Below are 22,155 nucleotides of genomic sequence, written 5' to 3' on the forward strand. Positions count from 1 at the left end.
GCCGTTATCTGCTGTGGTTCTTGGGAAAATCACTTCCTTTCACTGGGCGTCAGTTCCCTCAGCTGAAAAAAGCCTGGGGTACGTATGTTTAGTAGAAGAGAAGTCGCCAAGGTAGATACTGCCCGACCCCTCCCTGCATTTGCCCAGTCCCAGTGTCTTGCCAGTTGGGTGGTTTCTTGAGCTGTGCATGTGAGCTGGGTCTTGGTTCAGCCTTGAGATAGCTGGGACTTTGATGAATTACATCATCTCCCTGCATTTCAGGGGCCCCCTTGGCAGAGGAGAATTCAGTCATTCATTTCTTCATTTGCTCCCTCAGCGCACATTCCCTGAACGCCTGCTCTGTGCCATCACTATTTTAAGCACCAGCAGTACATAGTGAACAAAAGAGAATGCAACTGCCCACGTGAAGCTCATGTTAGTTGGGGTGGACAGATAATAAATAAATAAGAAAGCATATCAGATGGTGCTAAATGGATGGAAAAATAATTAAGCAGGAAAGAGGGCCAGAGAGTGCTGTGAGGCATTATAACAGCGGAAGCCATGAGAAACCTTGACAGATGCCCACTCTGCATTGTTATGGCATATGTATTTCAAGTTCATTATTATGTTAAATTTTCACATGCAATAGTAAAAAACAAAATCAACATTAGGTGGCAAACTCAGAAACATAAGCGCTATAAATCCTTGGGAGATGCATATCTTATGCTAATATTTTGATTAATTTTTAGAACCTTTTTAGAACCTTAATTTTTATTTTAATTTTTTTTTTTCCTGGTACCAAGAGTCGAACTCACGACCTCGTGCTTGCCAGGCAGGCGCTGTGCCGCTGAGCTAAATCCCCAGCCCCTAGAACCTTAATTTTTAGAACCATTTTAGAACCTTCTTATTCCTCTATAAACATCTCTACTGTCTAGGACAGAGTACTTTTTGAACCTGTACATAAATGTATGATTTCACATCTTAGCATTGTTTCTTTGAAAACATTCTGTTCCAAGTTCATTAAATGGATAGGGTAGCTGGGGACTTAGAGCAGTGACGCAGCACCTGTCTGGCAAGTGTGAGGTCCTGTGTTTGATTCCCGATACCAGAAAGATCAAGATTTAAGCCGGGCATGGTGTCACACACCTGTAATCCCAGCACTCGGGAGGCTGAGGCAAGAGGATCATTGCAAGTTCGAGACCAGCCTGGGCTACAAAGTGAGTTCAAGGCCAGCCTGAACTGCAGAGCGAGACCCTGTCTCAAAAAAAGACAAGAAAAAAAAAAAAGATTTTATGTGAGGGTGTATCTTCTCTCCATAAAATGCACGTTATACAATGTTTGATAATAATAATAATAATAATGACATAAAATTGTTGTGTAGTAAGGTGACCTACACAAATCCTCAGTAAGATGCTACACCCTGACAGCCTGAGAGCTGGGGTGGTCCCTGAGAGTTCTCCAACGGTCCAGAAAGAAGTCATTTCTTACAGCACACAGAACCCTTCATCCTGCCCTGGCTCTGCCACCCGCTGTGACCTTGGCCATATCTCTCCATCCCTCGGCCTCAGTGACCCCCCACTGCGCGATCACAGGGCCAGAGTCTCAAAGCCCCTTTCCAGCTCTGAACTGCCTGTGATCTCTGGGGGACTCGAGCATGTTCCAAAAGGACTCACTGAATGCAGCCTGCTCGCAAAATCAGCTAAATCCCCTGCATGGCACATCTATTTCTGCCCTGCTGGGTTTATAAATACGTGGGCCAGGGAACCAGCTCTGGCAGAACTGGAGAGACTGAAGTCACGGCTATAAATACAAGACTTGCCTGGCTGGGGTCAGGTGGGGGTGTGGCAGGTCTAAGTCTGGTCTGGGAAACCATACCCGGGGGTCCTACACACAGTCTGGTGTCCTCTGGGACACATGAGAAAATGGAAGGCCAGATGGGGAGGCATTTGCCAAGGCCATTAGGTCAGTGAGCATCAGGGGCTGGCCTACAGCAAGAGGCTTACCGTTCCCCTGCCCCAGGGGCTCCAACGGGAATAGCCTAGCTCAAACAAGAGCCTGACAGTACAGTGTAAGCTCATAAAAGAAACTTATGCTGATGACACACTGCATTTTATCTGTTGTATATATTGGTATATACTTCATTAGATAAAAGGTTCTGGGACTAAAGATTCAGAAAAATCCTAACCCTCTTTCCCTGCCACCCAATAGGACCCTCTGTTCACCACACGGAATGGTCAGCCACAGGCAGAAGCTGGCCACACCAACTTCACAGCCAAACACATTATTCCCACTCTGACCTGGGATGTCAGTTGGTAGCTCAAAAACAGGCCTTGGTGGAATTAGTTAGACCATGGAAACGAGCCAATTTCTGTCTCCTCTAGAGAGCCAGTTGTTAAGCCTTTACCAGCACAATGCTAGGAAAAGCATGGCCAGCGAATCCCTACACCACAGTGCGTCCTGGCTGGCTGACCCAGGCAGCTCCTTTGCCTAGGTGAACCTCGTCCCTCCCACCAGAGCGAGGACCCTGGCCACACCTGCAGCACAGCTGCTGGGGGTGCTGATAAGCGCATGCCCCAAAGGCGAGCTCACGATTCCCAAACTCGTACCCCTATTAGACTCACCCAAGGATTTAGCACATGTTGCAGAAGCCATGGCCCCCTTAGATGACATAAATCACAACCTCTGGGGTAAGACGTGGGCACCAGCATCTTTTAACGTGTCCCAGTGATTGCTATGAGCGGAGAGGGGTGGGAACTACAAGCTCTTGGCAGGCATTCATGAGCTGTCCCAGAGCTATAGAGGAAAGAGGACAGTGCAGGCTCCTTACCCAAGTCTGCTTCTTAATTCATGGGGTTTCATGAAAAAATTTACATTAAGAATGGGAGGGTGATTGCTGGGAATATAACTCAGCGGCACAGCGCCTACCTGCAAGCAAGAGGTTGTAAGTTCAATTCCTGGTACCCAAAAAAAAGATTTAAAAAAAAGGAATGGTGGGTGAGATGATCATGCTTCTTCACAATAGGCTGTAGGGTATATTTCTATTTTTTCTTCCCTTTTTATTTGGCTCAAACTCACTCTATAGAGCCCACTCTTCCTCGACCCTTCTGTTTTTTCCCTACCTTTACTAAATGTGAAACTTTGCTACCATTAAAAAAGAGAAAGAGAAAGAAAGGTGGGTGAGCTGGAAGGTGGTGGCGCAAGCCTATAATCCCAGTTAGGAGGCTGAGGCAGGAGGATTGATCTGAGCCCAGCCTGGGTAACTTAGACCCTATCTCAAAGCTAAAAATAAAAAGGGCTGGGGGTGTAGCCCGGGGGTAGAGCGCTTGCCTAGCATGTGTGAGGCCCTAGGATCAATCACCAAAAGAGAAGGATGATGAATTTTGTTAGTTTTTCCTCTTTAAAGGCCACTAGAAGCATGCAGAAACCAGGGAAGGAGAGGCCTTTGGCCCCTCCCTTGCAGGTGTAGGACTGGCTTCCCACATATCGGGAACAGGGGCCACAAGCCTACAGACCTGCTGAGGCCGGGCTTGCTTGGCATACTACAGGGAGACACAGTCTCCCCTGGGCCTCCCTGCCCTCCTAGGGAGTCAAGCTGACTCTTCTTGACTCACAGGCCACAGGTTCACAGAGTTGGCTAAGTCTGGGAGACATCAAGCTCCTGGCTGGGAGGATTAAGAGTAGTTACAGTGGGCCATGGTGTATGCCATGGGCTGGGAAGCTCAGCCTAGCTTCTCCCTGGACCAATAGCTAGTGACAAGAATAATGGCCTCAGTGGGTGACACTGACCAGCTCCTTCCTGTGTACTAGGGGAGTCCACAGTAAGCACCTTCAAAGGGACTGTAGGATAGGATAGCGCTGTCACTAGCCACATGTTCTGCTAAGTACTTGAAATGTGGCCAGGCAGAATTGAGACACGCTGTAAATAAAGAATACACACCACATTCCCAGGACTAGGCCCCCAAAAAAGAATGTAAAATACCTCATGAATAACTTTTCAAACATTTATTGCATGTTAAAATATTTGGGTTTTAAATAAATGCATTATTTTAAAATTGATTGTGCTGATTTCATTTTTCCATCTGTTTCTTTTTACCTTTTTAGTGTGGCTGCTAGGAAATTTAAATTACGTATGTCCTCACATTACATTTCCATGGCCAGCACTAGCACAGCAGTCAGGTCGAGATGTTCTCGAATGCCGAGCCCCTTGGGCTTCGAGTTGTATTCTGCGTTCTGCCACTTACCAGCCGAGGGACCTCGGGCTAGTCACATAACTCCTTGCTCCTCAGTTTCCTCATCTGCAAAGCCAGGATAATAAGGGTACATACTTCTCGTGGCTGTGGTGCGGGCTTAACACCCCTGGCACAGAGAAGACGTTCAAAAAAGATCAGCTACCCCAAGATCTCTTGGTACTAGGCCATGAGATTTTCTTAACTTATCAAGTGCCTCACTAGGTACTGAGCTCCCCATTACAGCGGGGAACAAGAAGATAATGGTAAACTCCTCAACAGGCTTCTCTCAAGGGAGCCCCAGTATGGCGTGGATGTGAGGGAGGCACTGGATGATGCGGTCTTTGAAGCAACCACCCCAGTTAATGCTGGCATCTACCCCTGGCCTGGTGTCCCCACGAGTCCTCCTCTACCTTCCCCAGCTTTCGTGGAGTCCAGCTGAATGTGATAAACGTTTATAGGTGCCTTTGAGCCAGGGTTTTGCAGGACACTGAGGAGCGGACAGAGGGAAGCCAGAGGTGGCTCCTGCCCTGAGGGAATCTAGTAGGGATAGTATGGCATGGAGCGGGAACTGGAGGATCTGTACTACAAGATGACAGGTGACAAGGGATGAGAGAAGCTCCTTCACCTCTTCGCCTCAATTTACCACTTTGTAAAATGAGGCCACGGAGTGCACCCGCTCCTAGACAAGGTGTGGGGATGAAACGAGGTGGGGGAGGAGAATCACTTGACACTGCCCGGCGCAAGGATAGGCTCAGGAAGGGCTGGTCGCTATTCCAGTTCCTCATGGCTGGCAGTTTGCCTCACCATTCATTCATTCATTCAGCAAGGAAATTTAGAACACATACTAGGAGTGCTCTAGTAGCTAGGAGTCTCATGGGGACAAAAGACTCTCTGGGGCTTGGGAGTATGGGCAGGAGGGCAGGGTGAGCAAATAACACAGCAGCAGATGAATATGTCAGGCAGTTTCAGAAAATGACAAGTGCTCGGATGGTGACAGGGCTGGAGGAGACGATTGCTCCCTCCTCTAATATGACAGTCACTGTGTCCTTAGGCCAGCTCGAATGCCTGACATCTAGTGGGTCCTCAATCAGTGCACGTGACAGATTTTGAACAAGAAACCCTGCGGTGTATGCAAAAGAGCAGGCTGATTCTTCTTGGAAGCCTCTTGCAGGGGGAATCAGCTGTTCAGTCCATCAAGGCTGGAGACCTGGGTTCAGCTCAGAATTATGATCTCCTACCTGCTGGGCACCCACCAGCTTCCAGCAAGCCTTCCCCGCTTGGCTCAGTTTACTGTACCTCTCCATAGGGAAAACGGCCCCCCGAACTCTGGGAAGCCCACAGATCTCCCTGTGTAAGACACTGCATCCTGGTCCTGGCGGGGGAGGAACGGCGTGCAGCGGGGAAGAGGCTGTGCAGAGTTCAGGGACCAGAGCGGACGGATGTGTCCGGGACTCCCCTGGGCACGCTCCAGCACCGAGCATGGGGAAGCGAGGAGTCACTGAGCCCGATCACCCCAGTGTTGGGACTGGGAGGGAACTGAAGCTCTTGCCTGCTTCTGCTTCCCCTCGCTCAGGAGCCCGCTAACGTGTGTGGCGCTGGGGACTCACTTTCTTCAGAGGCGGCTCATCTGTTCCAGTTGTAGCATCCTTTTTCCGGGGAAATGAAATTCGCCTCTTGAGCATTCCTCCCACCACCAGCATGGCCTCTCCCCCTGCTTGGGGGAGACACACAACGAGCCATCCTCTTTTCCATCCCTTCCTTTCAACTAAGCCTCAGGTCCTTTGCCAGGCCCATTCCACCCATGCTCCCAGCCCACTCTGTCAGTTTCTCAGAAGTGAACTGAACACAACATTCCAGGAAAACCAGACCTAGACAGCACGGTAAGACCATCACCTCCCTCATTCGGGGGCCCTCTACATTTATTAATGCAGCCTGACACTGGATTTGCTTTGGTTTGCTTGTTTTTCTTTCAGCAGCTACATCCCCACTGGATCTGGTTAGGCCTCACTGTGCAAGTGCTAGTTTTACGCCACATCCCTCATGTTCTGTACCTGTGCGTTTTGGCATGTTGAACTCAGTGGAGGACCTGATAAATATTTTAGTTAGTTTGGCCCCCTGCTGGTGAGGACTCTCAGTAATGGGAGAAGCCAAGACTCAAACCCATTAAAAGGAGAAAATGACCCCCTCCCCCGCCACACACGCAGGCCGAAATAAAATAATGGAAGAGAAATACAGTATGTTTCGTCAACAGCTGCCAAATCCATCATTAAGGCAGCTCGGGGCCCTGTGGTCGAGGCAGGTTCTGGCTGTGGGAGAAGGCAGGGTGGAGCAGGTGGAGCACAGAGGTGCGGTCTGAGGGGTTGGAGGCAGGGGAAGAAAGTAGGGTACGGGAAACCCGGAAGGAGGGGGCCAGAGTTGTGAGCCTCCTGTGCAGAGCTGATGGTCTGGCCTCCCCTCACCTGGCCTCCACTCAGCACTCAGTCCTGCTCCTTCCACTCTGCGGCCACAGGCAGGTGCCCCACCACTCCCGGCCTGAGGAAGAGAAACTCCTGCTGCTTCTCAGGCCTGGCCACAGTGGGGGTGGGAGCTGACCCTGGTCTGTCCCAGAGTAGGAGCCCAGTGCCTGAGAGCTCTGCACTTTGGTGGCCAGCTTTGGAGGAGCTGCTAAACAAACTGTGTGACCTTGCGTAAGTGACTTTCCCTCTCTGAGCTTCAGTTGGTCCATCTGCAAGTTGGGGCTGATTACAGTGCCTACCTCACAGTGGCTGTGAGGTTGAGTTAGTAGAAATCAGGAGCTGAGAACACAGCCCAGCGAGGGAGAGGACCTCCTTATAGGCTTGGTGTTCCACTCGGGCAAGAAGGGCCCAGTGCAGCAGGAGCTCAAGCTGGAAGGAGCCACAGAAGCCCCCCTGCCTGCATCTCCCCTCCTGCTTGCAGCCACCCTGCTAAGTGCATGTGCGTGTGCATGGCTGTCTGCATATGGGTCCATACATGTACATGTGCACTGTGTGTGTGCCTGCTTATGCAGCTGTATTGTGTATCTATATGTACATCTATGTGTGCCCATGTGTCTACATCCTGGGTCTAGCGTCATGTGCATCTCTGTGTGTGTCCATCTAAACGTGTGTCTGTAGTGTCTGTGTGTATATCTGTAACTGATTCTCTGTGACTGTGTGATGGTGTATATCTGTGCTGTGTATACTGGATGTGAATGTATCTCTGGGCATACATCCACACTTGTTGCTGTGTATCCGTGTATATCTGTGTGTGTCTATGTGTCTGGCTGTAGCTGTTTGCATCTTTGTGGGTCTGTGTGTGCTTGTGTGTCGGAGTGTGTGTCTGTGTATCTCCACGTGACATGTGTGTCTGTGTGGACCACACGCACATATATAAGTGCATGTGGAGTTGTGGCATCTGTCTGCAGAGCTTGGGAGGTGCTCTGCCAGACGGAACAACCCCATGAGCTTGGGGCTGCAGCCCTTGCCCGACTGCATTCTTCCTCTCCTTTCGGGACCGTTCACCCATTCCCAGGGGAAGCAGAGCCCCTCCAACACTCCCTGGAAGGCTTCCCGCCTTCCCCAGATGACCAACCTTCCCCTCCACCTTCCAGTGCCGACTCACACGGGCCCCACCCTCTCTGTGTGTCAGTTTCGTTAGTTTCCTGTTTCTCATATTGCCCTTCAGGTATGGAACCTTCCCACTACTCCTGCTGTCAATGACCATGAGGAGCACCGCTGTGACCCCCACCACCCCAGGGCACTCACAGCAGAAGTTTCAGAGAGACGGCCTGGAGAGTATTCGTGACAAGACAAGGCCGACACAGGGGCAACGCCCCGCCAGGCCTCCCAGAGCCTCTGCCCACTGACCTCACCACTTACAACAGCTGTAACCCCAAAGGGGGACTAGAGGGACTCTTGGAGGGGGTCAGTGTGAGGGGCCGAGACCTCCAGGTCTCCGTTCATTTAGTGAGATACTCTTTGATGGCTTAGTGTGTGCCAGGAGGTTAGGGTAGCTGCCTTGGTCTCCGTAGCCACCCTGTGAGGTAGGTCCCGTTCCGGCCTTAGTCATTGAGAAGAGAAAGCGGAGACCCAGAGGAGTTCAGCAACCTGCTTGAGGTCACAGAGCCAGTGAGGGCAGGGCAGGGCAGGGACCGGGGAAGATGTGATGGCCTTCCCTCATCACAGAGCACAGCACTAGTGTCCTGACGACACCCTTCCCTCATTCAGTCAGCGGAGCTGTGGGTGGGCCTGACACCTCTGTGTGTCCAGTGCCCACTGTAGCCATCACCTAGGGGGGCTTCACAGCGACCCCGGTTCCAGATCAGGAAAGTAGAGCTCCGAAACGGGCAGAGACCTGGCCAACCCCACAGAGGCTGCCAGGGCAGGGTGCGGGTTTGCCCGGCTCCATTCTCTAAGCCCACAGCAAACCTCAGCTTTCCCTTGCTTGAAGCTGAAACTGTCACCAGTGGACATGGGTGACTCCACAGGTAAACTTCTTTTCCGCCAATTCCACACTGCCTCTACCAAACCCAGGAAAAAGATATCACAGTGAAATCTACGGAAGTGTCGCAGACACCTGCTCCGCACCTGCCGCCTTCCCAAGGGGTGGGGAGTAGGAATGCGTCCCCACCCAAAGGTGCTGTGCACATCTCTGAGCCAAAATTTGGAGAAATGGACATCATTTGTGGGGTGGGGTAAGCCAGTGGGGGCCTGAATCCTCCACCTCTGTCTGAACCCCAATACAAGCCCACCATGGTGGACTTACCTACTCCGACTGTGGTAAAATGAAGTATTTCACTTCTAGGAGAAATGTTTTTAGGACAGGAGCCGCTCTTCCAGGTGAACAGGGCCTCTTCCCACTCCCTGGCCACGCAGAGCTCTGAGACGGTTCCCGAGCGGCAGCTCAGGGCCCTGAAGCAGAGCTCCGTTTGTCCTTGGCCTTGGGTGTAGCTGGTGGTGGTTCAATAGGACGCACAAGGCCACCAAAGGCTGGCTGGCTGCGTTAAGTTCTGCAGGCAGTGACTGTGCCCCTGACCCTGGCCAGCTGCTTCCTCAGGCCCTGAAAGAGCTGGCCAGGGCCTTGCAGGAGCCCAGGCTACAGAGTATAAGTGACTGCATGTGGGCCTTCTCTGCTTCAGGCAGCTCAGCCCCAAAACTTACAGGATTTTCCTCCTGAAAAGGTGTTATTTAAGAGGAACGAGCAGCTCTAGAATCAGGGAGCTGATGATGCTCTCCCCTAGGGCAGAGCTAGAGAATCATTTCAATCTCATCAAAGACACTGACTCTTGAAGTCAGAGGAGAGAAAGGCCAGAGAGGGTAAGGAGCTCGCCTAGGGTCACACAGCATGATAGTGGAAAGGTTTGGATAAACCCAGCCCTGGGCTCCTTACTCTGCACCTGCTGGCTCCCCAGGAGGTGGACGGCATGAATTCATCCCCACCCAAAGATGCTGTCCACATCTTTGAGCCAAAGTCTGGTACCCTCTGTCCATTTTAGCCAAGGAAAAAACAGTCCCTGAAGACGCATTTCCTGTAACAGAGCAGAGCAGGGCTCCCCTGATGAGACAGAGCACCAGTGAACCCACATGGCAACAACTGCCAAGGAGTAGGAACAGCAACAGAGAACTCGGGCCCAGCCTGGGGAAGCGACGGGTGCTCCACCACGGTCCCCACAGCCCCTGCACCCTCCCAGCACACCCCACCTAACGCCAGCCCTGAGCTGACAAATAAATCACAGCCAAGTGGTCGGGGCGCCAAGGCTGAATGGCAGGAAAGGTGGAAGCAGGGTGGCCTCTCCACTACCCACCCACCCCCGCCATTCAAAGTGAGGCTGAGACCGGACAAAGCACTTGGAAATGAACGGCACTCTGGGGACACCTTTTTCAGACTCCCGCCTTTGACCTTGAGCACCCACCCCCGCATCTGGGATGGGCTGGCCCTTTCCCCAGCTCTGCCCATCCTGTCCTCTGCCTTTTCCCACACAGCGTGCACCACACACTCACAGGTGGCATCGGGGCTTTCTACACTGTAATCACGGAATTACAGGGCTACTTATTTGTGGAGGCCAAGAGACGGTCTGCACAGGGGACCACATCTTCTGGCCCTAGACAGCCAGAACCAACGCTTTTAAGAGCATTTGAAAAAAAAAGAGCATTTGAAAGGGTAGAAGCATAAAGAGAACCCACTGCCAAAATGCACAGGACCCAAGGGTTGTGCTATTGGTCCCGATTTTTATCTGAGTAGAGTATATTTTTACTTCAATTTACTCACTGGTTTGATATGTTATTTATATATTTTTCCCTAATATAGGTAAAGATAAAACACAATCCTTGTTAAAGTAAAAATTGGGGGGCTGGGGATTTAGCTCAGTGGCAAAGCGTCTGCCTGGCAAGTGCAAGGTCGTGAGTTCGGTTCCAGGTACCAGAGAAAAACCAAAAAAATAAATAAATAAATAAATAAATAAAGTAAAAATTGGTAGCTCACAGGAGCTGCTGGAGGCATGCATATCAGGTTTTGGAAAACTGCCCTGGCCCACCCCTGCCATCCTAGGGATAGGGAAACTGAGGCCTGGCAGTGGGAGAAGCCAGTCCAACATCCACTGCGAGGCAGTGGCAGCGCCACCCTTAGAACCCAAGCCTGCCTCGCAGCAAGGCTCATCCTTTAGGGAGAAATGGCCTCAGACTGAGGTTACCTGGGCACTCAGAAATGATCCCATTTGTCACAGAACCTGAGGGACCCTGTCCCAAAGGCTGAGCACTCATCCCAGGAACCCTCTGAGCCATGGTCAGACCTGGACAGCCCCCTGCCCTGGCTCCCTGATGGCCCTGCGCAAGGTGTCCCCTCGTTCATGCGCAAGGGTTCCTCATCTTCCAGGACCATAGCGACATTGGCAGCTCCTGGCAGGGAGGGGATTGCTATGGAAACAGACATGGGAGTAAGGTTTGTCATCACCCCGTGCTCGCCTCCTATCCTTCCCTCTGGGAGGCGGGTGGAGGTTCTGCAGGTGAGAGGAGACAGACTGGGCTAGAGGGGGAGGACGGCAGGGCCGTGGGACAAGGCGATGACCTTGCCGGCCGCCCAGCAGGCTTCTCACCTGGAGGCAGCCAGCAGGGTACTGGGTGACAGGTAGAAGGCCAAGAAAGAGGTCACACGGGCCCTGGGAATAGGGACACACCCCCACGCTGCAGATGGGCACACGCACGTGCACATACACACCACCCTCAGACATTCACTCACACTCACTTGTACAGACGCGGGCAACCCGGAGCCTTGCTGCACAGCCCCTCACCCACCCTGGGGGCACAGAGCGGGCCGCCTGTGTCTTTCCTCCCCCAGCTCCAAGTCCCAGGCTTGGCGGGCGGCGTCCTTGTCCCGCTGCCTGGGAGACACATGTGGTTTCAGTTAGCGGCAGAGCGGGCATTTCCGTCCCAGACGGCGGGGCTCTGCCAGGGCCCCAGCCCCACAGGAGCCCACAGAAAGGGCCACCTCTGGCCCACTCCCCGCTGGCTGTCCCAGGAACCCCAGAAGTCTCTCTCCTTGGCAGACCCTGCTGTCCTTCCCTCGGTCATCCGCTCACCTGGAGCTGGACTTTGCAGCCACTCACGCAGGGACTGGCCTGCTGTTCCCGGCCTCCGTCCACAGCTGCCCAGCTGCCCAGCTGCCCGCCGCCTGCCCGCCAGCCTCCTCACGCGCGCTCTGTCTCCAGCAGGCTGAAAGGGATGGAAGGAGGGCAGGGTGTCAGGGGGGCGGGCGGGAGGGAGGGGAGGGGGCGTGTGGAAATGAAACTTTAATAACAGAGCCCCTTTTGTTTCCGAGCATATGGGATATTTCATACATGCTGAAGACATTAGCCGTCTATATTTTTAAGGGCTCGGGCTAAAGGATGAATAAATACAGCCCATATTCCGCTCAGCAAACACACATGCAGAGTGCTGACTTCTGGAGCATTTCAAAACTCAAAGAAAAAGCCCCCAGTGACACCGGACACTTAAAAATAAATATGTTTCCAAAGCCTGGGGCTAGCCTTGCCCCTTCTTGGAGCCACCTGGAGGCCTGGGGCTCCTTCCTCCTACACCACTGTCCCCACCACGCCCCCACCCCTCTGCTCTGGAGTGGGAAGTGAGCCCCTGAGACCCAATCCTCCATCCCAATTCCCTTTCGCAGGGTCCCCAGCCCCCCTCGGATCCCAGAGTGGCAGAGTTCCAAAAGAGCTCGGAAATCTCTGCCCTCCTTGCTGCTGAAAACCATGCCAAGGCCCAGAAAGGGGCAGGGACTTGCCTGAGGTCACACAGCAAGCACATCAGGATCTTGGGCCGGGGGGCAACGTTTCTTCTTTCAATAGTGTGGATGTCCCACTTCCTCACCTTGGGGGTGAGGGTAGGGAGACCCCGGCCCCCAGAGGGGTGGACGACGTGGGCTGGGAGTGTGCCCGCCTGCGTTCCCACTGGAGCTGTGCTCCGGGCTCCCACCCCCACTCTGGGCACCCATCCAAGGACGACGTCAGAGGGCTGAGCAGGGCCGGCCCGAGGAAATCCCCTGCAGGCTGGCAGATCCCAACAGGCCTGGAGGCCTCAGGTGTGAGAGCCTCCCTCCCTGACAGCTTAGCTCCCAGTGCTCTGATGCCCTCCATCTGTCTTCAGGAAGAAAACAGAGGCCTGGGGAGGGCCGGGCCTTCCCAGTCACACAGCAGGACAACGCAAGGGCAGAACACTGAACCCAGGTCTTCCGAGCCTGCACTGCTCAGCCTGTCTTTGCCTCTAAGCAGGGCTCCAGCTCCCTCCGGCCGGCGCCCCTGCTGCGTGGTCCACACAGTGTCCCCAGCTCGCCCAGGCGTCCTGCAGAGGCAGCCTCAGTTTACCACTCCTGTTAGCATCCTGGCCTTGTCACCCCTCATCTCATCACGCTTCAGCCAAGTGGCACAGCACCGGAGAGTTGGAGGTACCCAGAGTAAACGCCAGCAGCCGATTGTGCAAACGCCAGTGCAGCCCCTGCCCGGCCAAGCTTGATCCTAGCACTGGTGCCACGCAGTCCCCGTGAGACAAGCCCACACAGCCCGGAAACCTCGGCCTGCACCTTCACGGGCCTCTGCTCTGGGCAGATACACTGCTGTCAGGACCATGGTCATCTCCACTGGGGACACTGAGACAGGAGAGGGCTGGAGCTTGCCCAGGTCACACTGGTGGTGAATGACGGGGCTGGGCCTCCAGCCAGGCTTGCTGACTCCAGATCTACCATGCAAAGCCCTCCACAGATCACTTGAGGCTTGTCCCCAGCCCTGGGCCCAAGACCTTATGGGCCCATCTACCACTTTATTTAATTATGGCCACTTGCTTGACCCTGCCAGGCAGAACACCCATGAAGAAGGGCACTGGTGTAGGAGCTGGAGACCTTGTCCTGCCACTAGTGACCTGTGGAGGTGCCCTCTCTAAGGACGCAGTGGAGATGACCAGCTCACCAAGTAAAGATGCTCACTTGATGAAAAGCATGTGATAGGGGCTTCGCCCAGTACCTGGTGATTTCCCTGTCTGGAGTTTCACATTGTGATGGATCCTGGCATTAAATTCCGTCTGGGTTCCAACAGGCCCTGACTGGTCTAGTTGCCCATGGGTGGCCCTTGACATAACTGCTTCTGGCCCCAGAGCCAGCTTCCCAAAGAAGCCTTGGATCTTGATGCCCAGCTGTAGACCTAGAACAACTCCTATTGTACCAGCCAGCTGATGGGTTGGGGGGCATTTAAGACCCTGTGATCTTGTTCCCCGCCTCAGCCGCCCCCTTCTTCCCTACCCAGACCCTCTGCCCACATCAACCTGGTCCCTCGGGCCACCAGGAAGGCCCCCCATCACCTGTGGTTCTCTTCTACCCCATCACTGGCCTGCTGGGGAGGGAAGTCTGGGAGCGCTGGCGCAAGGGTGTGGACCTCACTACCGGGGAAGCTCAGAGGCCTTTCCAGAGGGGGTTTCCCAAGTTCCAAGCTGTGTTCTGCATTAGGAAGTGTTTCAGAGCCCTTGTCCTACAATCAGTTTTTTCATAAAACAGTACTACTGCCATTGGTGGCACACTGGCTCTGCCAGCCCCACGCTAAGTGCTCTGTATGCACTATCCGTACATCCCTGACCACCCCTTAGCTGGGAAGGAAGCAGGACTCCTCACCTAAAGCCCCCAGCCTGTCTGCAGCACAGCTGGAATCCCAGCGTGGCTGCTGACTGCAGCCTATGCTCCTAACTGCTGCACAGGTGAGCTCGGAATCAGTGTTTTCTAGTCCAATGCAGCATGAGCTCCAGGGGGCGTGAGGCTCGGCCTCCGACTTTCCTGTCTCTGCAGCAGAGCTAACCACAGTACTTCTTTCTGAACTGTCATCAGTGAATATGTATTGAGCTAAACACTACTGGTTCTGGCTAGATTCCTGGATGGAATGTGAGTGTGTGTGCTCTGTGAGTGTGCCATGCTACCTGGAGGGCAGTGGGTATTCACAGGTGTGATCCCGTTGAGATGAGATAAGGGTTTTACCTGCTGTTTCTGATCTCAGCCAATTCACCCCTCCTCGGGCAACCTGGAGGCCCCTCCCAGGAGGTCACTTTATGGATGCCAAATTCGATGAGACCCCTGACCTGCCTAGTGCACTGGGTTCCAGAGCTTCTGGGCTCAGGGATCCTCCTGTCTGGAGGGTCTGGAGGGTCAGGGGTGGGGAGGAGAAAAAAAGTCCAATGTCCAGCAAAGCAGACCCTTGACAAAGAGCTCAGAATAAGAGGTGTTCAGCAGGGATGTGAAGCTAGAAGCAGCCCCAAAGTGTCCCCCACTAGCCAGCCTAGCAGAAGTCACAGGAAGACACCGGGGATTGTCTTGGTTTTCCAAGGAAGGTATACTAAGACACAGCAGGAAGTCTCCACACCCTCAGGTCACAGCCTGAGCATGGAGGCTTCTTGCCAGGGTTCAGGATGTGAACATGAGGGCCATTGCTTGTCATAGATGCTACTGGCTGGGTACTTGGTGGGGTCAGTGGTATAAAACTCATACATCATCCTTCCTTACCCTCCATCCTCTACACCCTGACTCTGTCCATGAGTGGGGAGCCTGAGCCAGAGCAAGACACTGCTCAGAGGACTCCATCTCCCCAGGGGTCTTTGCAAGGCACCCAGGCCCTGAGAGGGCAAGTCCCAGGCCCAGGAACCTTCAGCTCTGGCAATGCAACCTTCACCAGGGCCCCCTCCGACACATGAGCCATCCTGATCGGATCACCGGTAATTGAGTTGCTCTGGGGGGTAAATTCTATCCAGATGCGGAGGGTGGGGTGGGCTTCCTGAGTGGAGCAGGGGGCAGGGCACTGATACGCAGGGGCCATGAAGTCACCGTGCCAAGTACCCAGCAAACCTGGGAAAGAACACTGTCTTCTAAAAAGCCAGAGGTGGAATTCGAAGGTCAGGATCTGAGTCCAGCTCCCTTGGTGGGCAGAGGGAGAAACTGCAGTCTAGAGAGCAGAAGGGACGAGTTCCACAGTGGCCAGTGGATTTGCTGGGTCAGGACCCCTGATGAACTCCTATCAGGCCAGATCTCTTCTATCTGGGGGTTTTGAGATGAAAATAGACAGCATAGCCTCCTCTTTCAGAAATCCCCAAGTTCTGGGTTAGGAAGTCAGGAACCGGGGGGTTAGGAAGCAGATAATCTGTGGCTGGGGGAGGCCTTAATCACCTCCAGCTTGAACCCCAAACCAGGGAGCACTCTGCAATCTGCTCGAAGCACAGAGAAGGCTCCAGGGAGAGGACTACAAACGCCACGTCCCCCGCCTCGTCCCTTGCCTCGCGCGCGTCGGGGGCAGCCTGTGGTCTGGTCCTCTTTTCCCAGGGGAGGCCCCTCCATGTCTCTCCTTTGACCTCGGCTGGGCCACATACCTTCCTGGCTCCTTTGGGCCGACTTACTGGAAGGCAGGAAGAGGCCAGCCAGCCGGGGGTGGGGGGCATGAGAACTTGGAGAGAATGAGAGGAAATGAGGGGGGAGTGGGCTGGGGTGGGGGGAGCCTAAGAAGGGAATTTTTTTTCCTCCTGCCTCATGTTTTGGCTGCCTCAGTGTGAACATGTCTAGGCGCCTTATCGTGAAGGCCAGCACAGCCTGCACGAGAAAGAAAATAGTGTCTGCAGTGGGAAAACCACATCTTGATAAAACAACCCTTAGGAATGGCACTGGGGGGCTCTTATCAGCAGGCGGCTGGGGCCCACATAACTCTGTCTGCCTGTCCACAGGCCTGGCCTCCTTTCTCCCTCCCCACCCCCTTCTCCCACCGTACTCTCCTCCCTGAAAGCAGCCAGGAGAAGCCAGGAGACCCACATTCTAGTCACGGCTCTGGCAAGGATTCTGTGTGACCTGGGTCAAATTCCCTCCCTTCTCTGAGCCTCAGTTTCCCTTCAGTAAAGTATAGGGATGGATGGGATGAACCAGATGGCTTCTAAAGATCTTTGTGGCATTATACTTTGTGATGCTGACATTTTTGTACTTGGTGATTCTATATGTTATGAAGTTTCCAACCTCCAACCAAATGCCATCCCTTGCTAAATGTCTTTCTTTTTCTTTTTCTTTTTTTTTTTTTTTTTGGTACCAGGGATTGAATCCAGCACCTTATACTGAGCTACATCCCCAGCCCCATTTTTTAAGAGGCAGAATCTTACTAAATCTCTAAGTTGTCCTGGTTGGGCTTGAACTTGTGATCCTCATCTTCATGCCCCTGCAGTATGCTGAAATTATAGGGATGCACCATCATGCCCAGCTCTAAATAGCTCACCTAAAAGAGACAAATCACTAGGCATGGTGATACATACCTGTAATCCCAGTCTTTGGGAGACTGAGTCAGGAGGGTTGCAAGTATGAGTCCCACCTTAGCCATTTAGTGAGACCCTGTCCCAAAATAAAAAAGGGCTGGGGCTGCAGCTCAGTGAGAAGGCCCTGGGTTCAACTTCCACTTATACAATTAAAATAAAATAAGCAACTCTACTTTACTTTCCTGAGACACACAAAACGCTGCTCTAAAGCAGAACCCAACCCAGAGCTGGTGCTGCTCAGAAGTGTTCATCTCGGCTCCCACCTGAGAAGTCTTATAACAAAACAAGGCTTCCAGCATTTTTAGACATTCATGTGTTCTTCTCGAAGTGCCACATGGAGCTCCATGGGAAAACAGGTAAGTGAGGCAATGTGCCTGCTCCAACCCATTCCCCTTCCCCTGCACCTGCTCCCCACAGGCCCCAACTCCCCCACAACCCTAGCACCCCACCAGAACCCCATGCTGACTTCTGGGGCTTCGAAAGGACATCCAGGTGGAGGGAAAAGAGTCTTGGCTCAGCTGTGAACTTAAACTACCTTCCTCCCTCTCTTAGCCCCAATCTCATCACCTGAAAACGTTGGCGGGATAGTGGTCTCCGTGCCTCTCTCCCCAAGCCTTCCAGGGATCAATAGGGGAGTGCTAGTAGGATTAAGATGACTGTGGCTGAAAACAACTAACCATATATTCCAAAGTAGCCAATGCAGAGGATTTTGAATGTCTGCAATACAAAGAAATGATAACTGTCTGAGGCAATGGGTTACCCTGACCTGATCATACACATGTACTGAAGTATCACATTGTATCTCATAAATCTGTATAATCGTTGGGTCAATTAAAAGGAAAAATAATAAGAAGGTGCTCTGTAGACCTAAGAGTTTATATGATGCTGATGGAGAATTTGGATCCTGCTAATGTGAGGTCTGGGAGGGCATTTAGGAACTCTCTCTCTGACTTCTTCCTCATACAGTTAGGGAAACTGAGGCTGGAGGAGAAGAACCTGACACAGATCACACCTCAAGATAGCAATGAACCAGGGGCAAAGGCCAGAGCCGGAGAGACCGTGAGCCATATGTCTTTGGCCCTCTGTCAGGAAAGCGTGTCTCTAAGTCAGGAAGGACGAGCGGGGCTTTAGGGACCCTGCCCAGCTGAGGATTCAGTGTGACCCCTCCAACATGCACTGAGTCTGGGCTCCCCTTGTCCGGCCCTGCAAGGCAGCAGCGGGGAGAACACCTCTTTGTGTAGCCGCCAAGTCCCAGCTCTGACCCATGTTTTTGTTCCCCAGCAGAAAAGCCAGACCCTCAACCGCCCGCCCTGCCCGCTCAGCCTGCCTGTAGCCCTCTGCACCACCCTCAAGCCCTGCAGTCTAGGCCTGCATGTAGGATTTCACAGAGTACTTCTGTCCTCAGGCTGTCTGGGTGGCACGGCAGGAGCTACCACACCTGCAATGGATCTGCAGACTGACCGGACACAGCCAAAGTCAGCATCGCCATGCAGCAGGGACAGCTAGTGGGGACATCCCCTGCCCCATATCTGACTTCTTTCGTGATCTCATTTGCTCTGCTCTGTCATTCCTGAGCCAGGCTCCGGCAGGCCCCTCAAGACTGCCAATGGCCCCTACATGGCTGCCAGATCACCGCTTCCCGGCCACACACTGCCTGCTGTCCCTCAGAGCCCTTCCTGTTATAGCTCTCCAGTCAGCACCCAGCAACCTGGACAGACACTTCAGTTTTTACCTGTAGGAACAGGCCACGCTGCTCACAGTACATAATACAAGAGTAAGACCCAGAAAGAAAAGACCTCCCTGCAATCACACAGCAAGTTAGGGGCTGAGCAGCTAGCAGAACCCAGAGCTCCGGGACTCCCTTACAACCCCCCGCAGACTGCCACAAGAAAGGAACTTCCTTCCCTGTCCTGGATCTGCGCTGGCCTTAGCTCCCCCAGGCTACCCCCCGCCAGCATCGTCCTTGCCTCCTGCCTGAAAACAGCACCAGGCAGGACCACCCTGTGCAGGGCCTCGGGCCAAGGTCCCCTAGACTAAGGTCTAAGAAGAGCAGTTTGAAGAAGCGGGTGTGCTCCGACTCCAGAGTGCCTTCAGCACTGCTGACAAACCTTAGACGGGCTGTCCTGGGCTCCAAAGGCAGCAGTCAGGGGGCAGAGGCGACACAGGAGGCAGGCCTCTGCGCAGTTTGAAGAAGTGCTTTCTAACAGTCACCCTCGGTGGGGGAAGAGAAGCCTTGGTAGGTGGTGAGCTTCCCGCCAAGCCATGGCAGGCTGAGGTGGGAGGAGGTGCTGGAGGAGAGGCCTCAGAAGCCCTTTCTGTCCTGAGAGGGTGTGACTGAGGCAAACACACACCGTCACTCAAGCTCATAAGCCAGTCACGCAGACACAAGCCCTCTGTCCCCTGACAGCAGGGTCAAGTCTCCTTCCCTGAGCAGTGTCTGTCCCTCAGGCGGTGGAGTCAAGAGGGGAAGGGTGCTCAGAACTTCTCAGGCCGCTGCCTTGCACTGGGCAACCCCTCAGGCGGGGCACCCCATCTCCTCTCCTCGAGGAAGCTCTAAAGACTTCCCAGCCAGAATGTTCTCTCCCATCACCAGACCCCCAAGGCAGGAGAAGTTGTTGGCCTAATTCCACTTTGAATCAGAAAAGGTTTTCTCAAAACATCTAAGCTCTTAGCAGTGAGAAAGTTATTCCTTTGAAAACATTCTTTCATAGGTCAGCTAGAGTTGTGAGATTTCAAAAATAAAAATACAGGCAGCCCCCTCAACTTGAATTTTGGATAAACAACAGGCAATGTTTTTCAGCATAAGGACAGCCTATGCAATATTTGGGGTGCACTTACATTTAAAATGATTCACTGTTCATCTGACATTCAAATCTAACTGGACAGCTTGTATTTTATCTGGCAGAACTGAAGAAGAAAATCTTAGTTTGGTGTGAACCTGCCTTTAACACACCTCTCGAAATTTTTTAATCTCCTTGTTTATCAGAGAGAGCTGGAACCTCAGGCACTAGGTAAAATTTAACATTGTTTCACTAGTATTATATTCTACTTATATGGCTACTATGTAAGGGAAGTGATACAGTGTTCTATTTATAGTAGCAACATAAATTCCTTTTGAAAGAAGTGCAGTCATGGTTTCAAAAGCGATTCAATTAAAAGAAAAAAAATATTATGTAAGGAACAGCTAAACACGGATATGACCAAAAAAAGAGGACGTGGAGCCCAAGAGACCAAGACTTAGGCTGTCTGAGAAGGTGCCTTTTCCCTGGCCCTTCGGGTCCCAAGGTCCTGTCCCTGCCTGCCTGGTCCCTTGTCCCTGGGGCCCAGGTTCCTGGGCGGCCTGCAGGAAGCACAGAGCTCAGTATGCGCTGCTCTTCCAGGAGAGAGGGTTCAGCCGCTCCCCATCCCCAGGTCTACAGTGCCCCTTTACACAAAACAGCCTTCCAGCTCGGCTCAACTTCAGAGAGGCTGTGTCTGAGGAGGCAGCCGCCAGGGACTTCTCAATGTGTTTTCAAGTCAAATCCAAACCTTTTCAGCTTTGCCAGGAAACCACCCCCACCCCTCCTTTCCACTCCGGCTGCTCCAGGAGTCAGGGCTGCAGGGCCGCATACCCCAAACTCCCGCCCCCACCCACCAGGCCTCTGGCCCCTGCGCCTGGCACATTTTCCTCATCCTCCCCCAGCCCTCCAGCCTCGAAGCGCAGAAGAGAATCCTGGATTCAGACCTGGGAGGCTGGGAGAGAATTTGGACCATGCCAGGTCTGGTGAGGAAGTGGATTAGCAAATCGTTCTGCGCCAGCTCCGTCCCTTTTCCACTCCCTTTTTAATCACCAATAGCATCAGCAATGATAGAGCTATTTTTTTCAGAGTCTGGCCACACATCAGGCACTTGCTAAGCATTTCCCTGCAAATCTTTCTACTTCACCCTGACAGACTTTCCAAGGTAGGCTCACCATTGTCTTGCTTTAGAGAGGAGCAAGTTGAGGCTCATCTGTGTTAAGTAACTTAACCAAAGTCAAGTTTACAGTTATAGGGGACAGAGCTTGGGATTTGCAGCTAGGCAGAATGACTGTGGATACCCACACATCACCTCTGCCCTCAATTGCAGGGTATCAGTGTGAGGAGAGCTCCCGGAAGGAAGGTGGGGACGTGGAGATCTAGGGTGACAAAGGCTGCCAGGCTGCTTGATCCCAGCAGCTGCAGTGCTCCACCAATCTGCTCTGTGCTGGGGCAGCACCCTTGCGCCCCCTTCCTGGCCCTATCATAGGGTCTTTCAGCTTGGCCACACTGACAGGGCCCCACCACCCGCTCCAGTAGCCTGTGGTCCCTGCTGGAGTGGAAGCAGGGAACCACGCTGGCGAAGGCCTGGAGACCATCTCAGGCTCCACTCCCCTCCGTCCTCAGCAGAGATGGATCTCCCCAGGGCAGAGCAGGCTCCCGCCCAGACATCAAAGGGCCTGAGCGGCTGCGGCTTTGATGGGAGCCATGTAGAGTAATAGGAAACATGAGGATGACACTGTGCCCCAGCCCAAAGCGCAAGGCTTGGAAAAATGCAAAGAAGAAACTCTTGGCAGCCCTCCGCTGGGCTTTGGCTGAACTCCGCCCCTCGCAGCTGCTGGCAGCCTGTCCTCTCCCTGCGAGGCTGTTTGCAGCCACCCCTGGGGGTTCAGGTCCCTGCGTGGCTGAGGCGCTGGGGACTTGTCTACTGGGCCCTCCCTCCCAAGCTCCAGAGAGCACTGCAGAGAACCCCAGAGCTAGGGCCTTGGAGGGAGCTCTCGGGGACTCAGCGCGAGCTTATGGAAGACTCTTTATCCCATCCCAGACCTTGAGATTGTGTGGCTCACAATTAATAATTTGCTTTTTCTACTCCCTGTCAAAGGCAGCAATTAACCAGCCCATGGAGGTGACAACCTGGTGATATCTACTGAATTAAATGCATGCACCCTTTGACCATAAATACCCATTCCAGGAAGGTGCCCAGCACGTGTACTAGATCATATGCTTGAAGCGGGGTGCACCAAGCCATATGCATTGCAAGGCAGTTTGGAGAAGCAGAAGGCCAGAAACAAGGCCAGCGTCCCTCAGTCGGGGACGGGTAGTGAAGTGCAGAGTATCCACACAGCAAGCTGGCTTGTGGGAGTGAAG

At 53.2% G+C, this 22,155-nt stretch overlaps 1 protein-coding gene across 1 annotated transcript in view; it reads right to left on the bottom strand.

Moving 5' to 3' along the window:
* Synpo (synaptopodin) overlaps positions 1-11,889 on the bottom strand; it is a gene marked incomplete in the record, with an annotated part of 47,989 nt that extends 36,100 nt beyond the window's left edge. Inside the window, 1 exon segment of the mRNA XM_013512349.1 lies at positions 11,782-11,889.
* Between the last annotated feature and the right edge of the window lie 10,266 nt (positions 11,890-22,155).

The sequence above is a fragment of the Chinchilla lanigera genome, unplaced genomic scaffold (assembly GCF_000276665.1).
Source record: "Chinchilla lanigera isolate Chin_1 unplaced genomic scaffold, ChiLan1.0 scaffold00014, whole genome shotgun sequence".
In the NCBI taxonomy this organism is placed as follows: domain Eukaryota; kingdom Metazoa; phylum Chordata; class Mammalia; order Rodentia; family Chinchillidae; genus Chinchilla; species Chinchilla lanigera.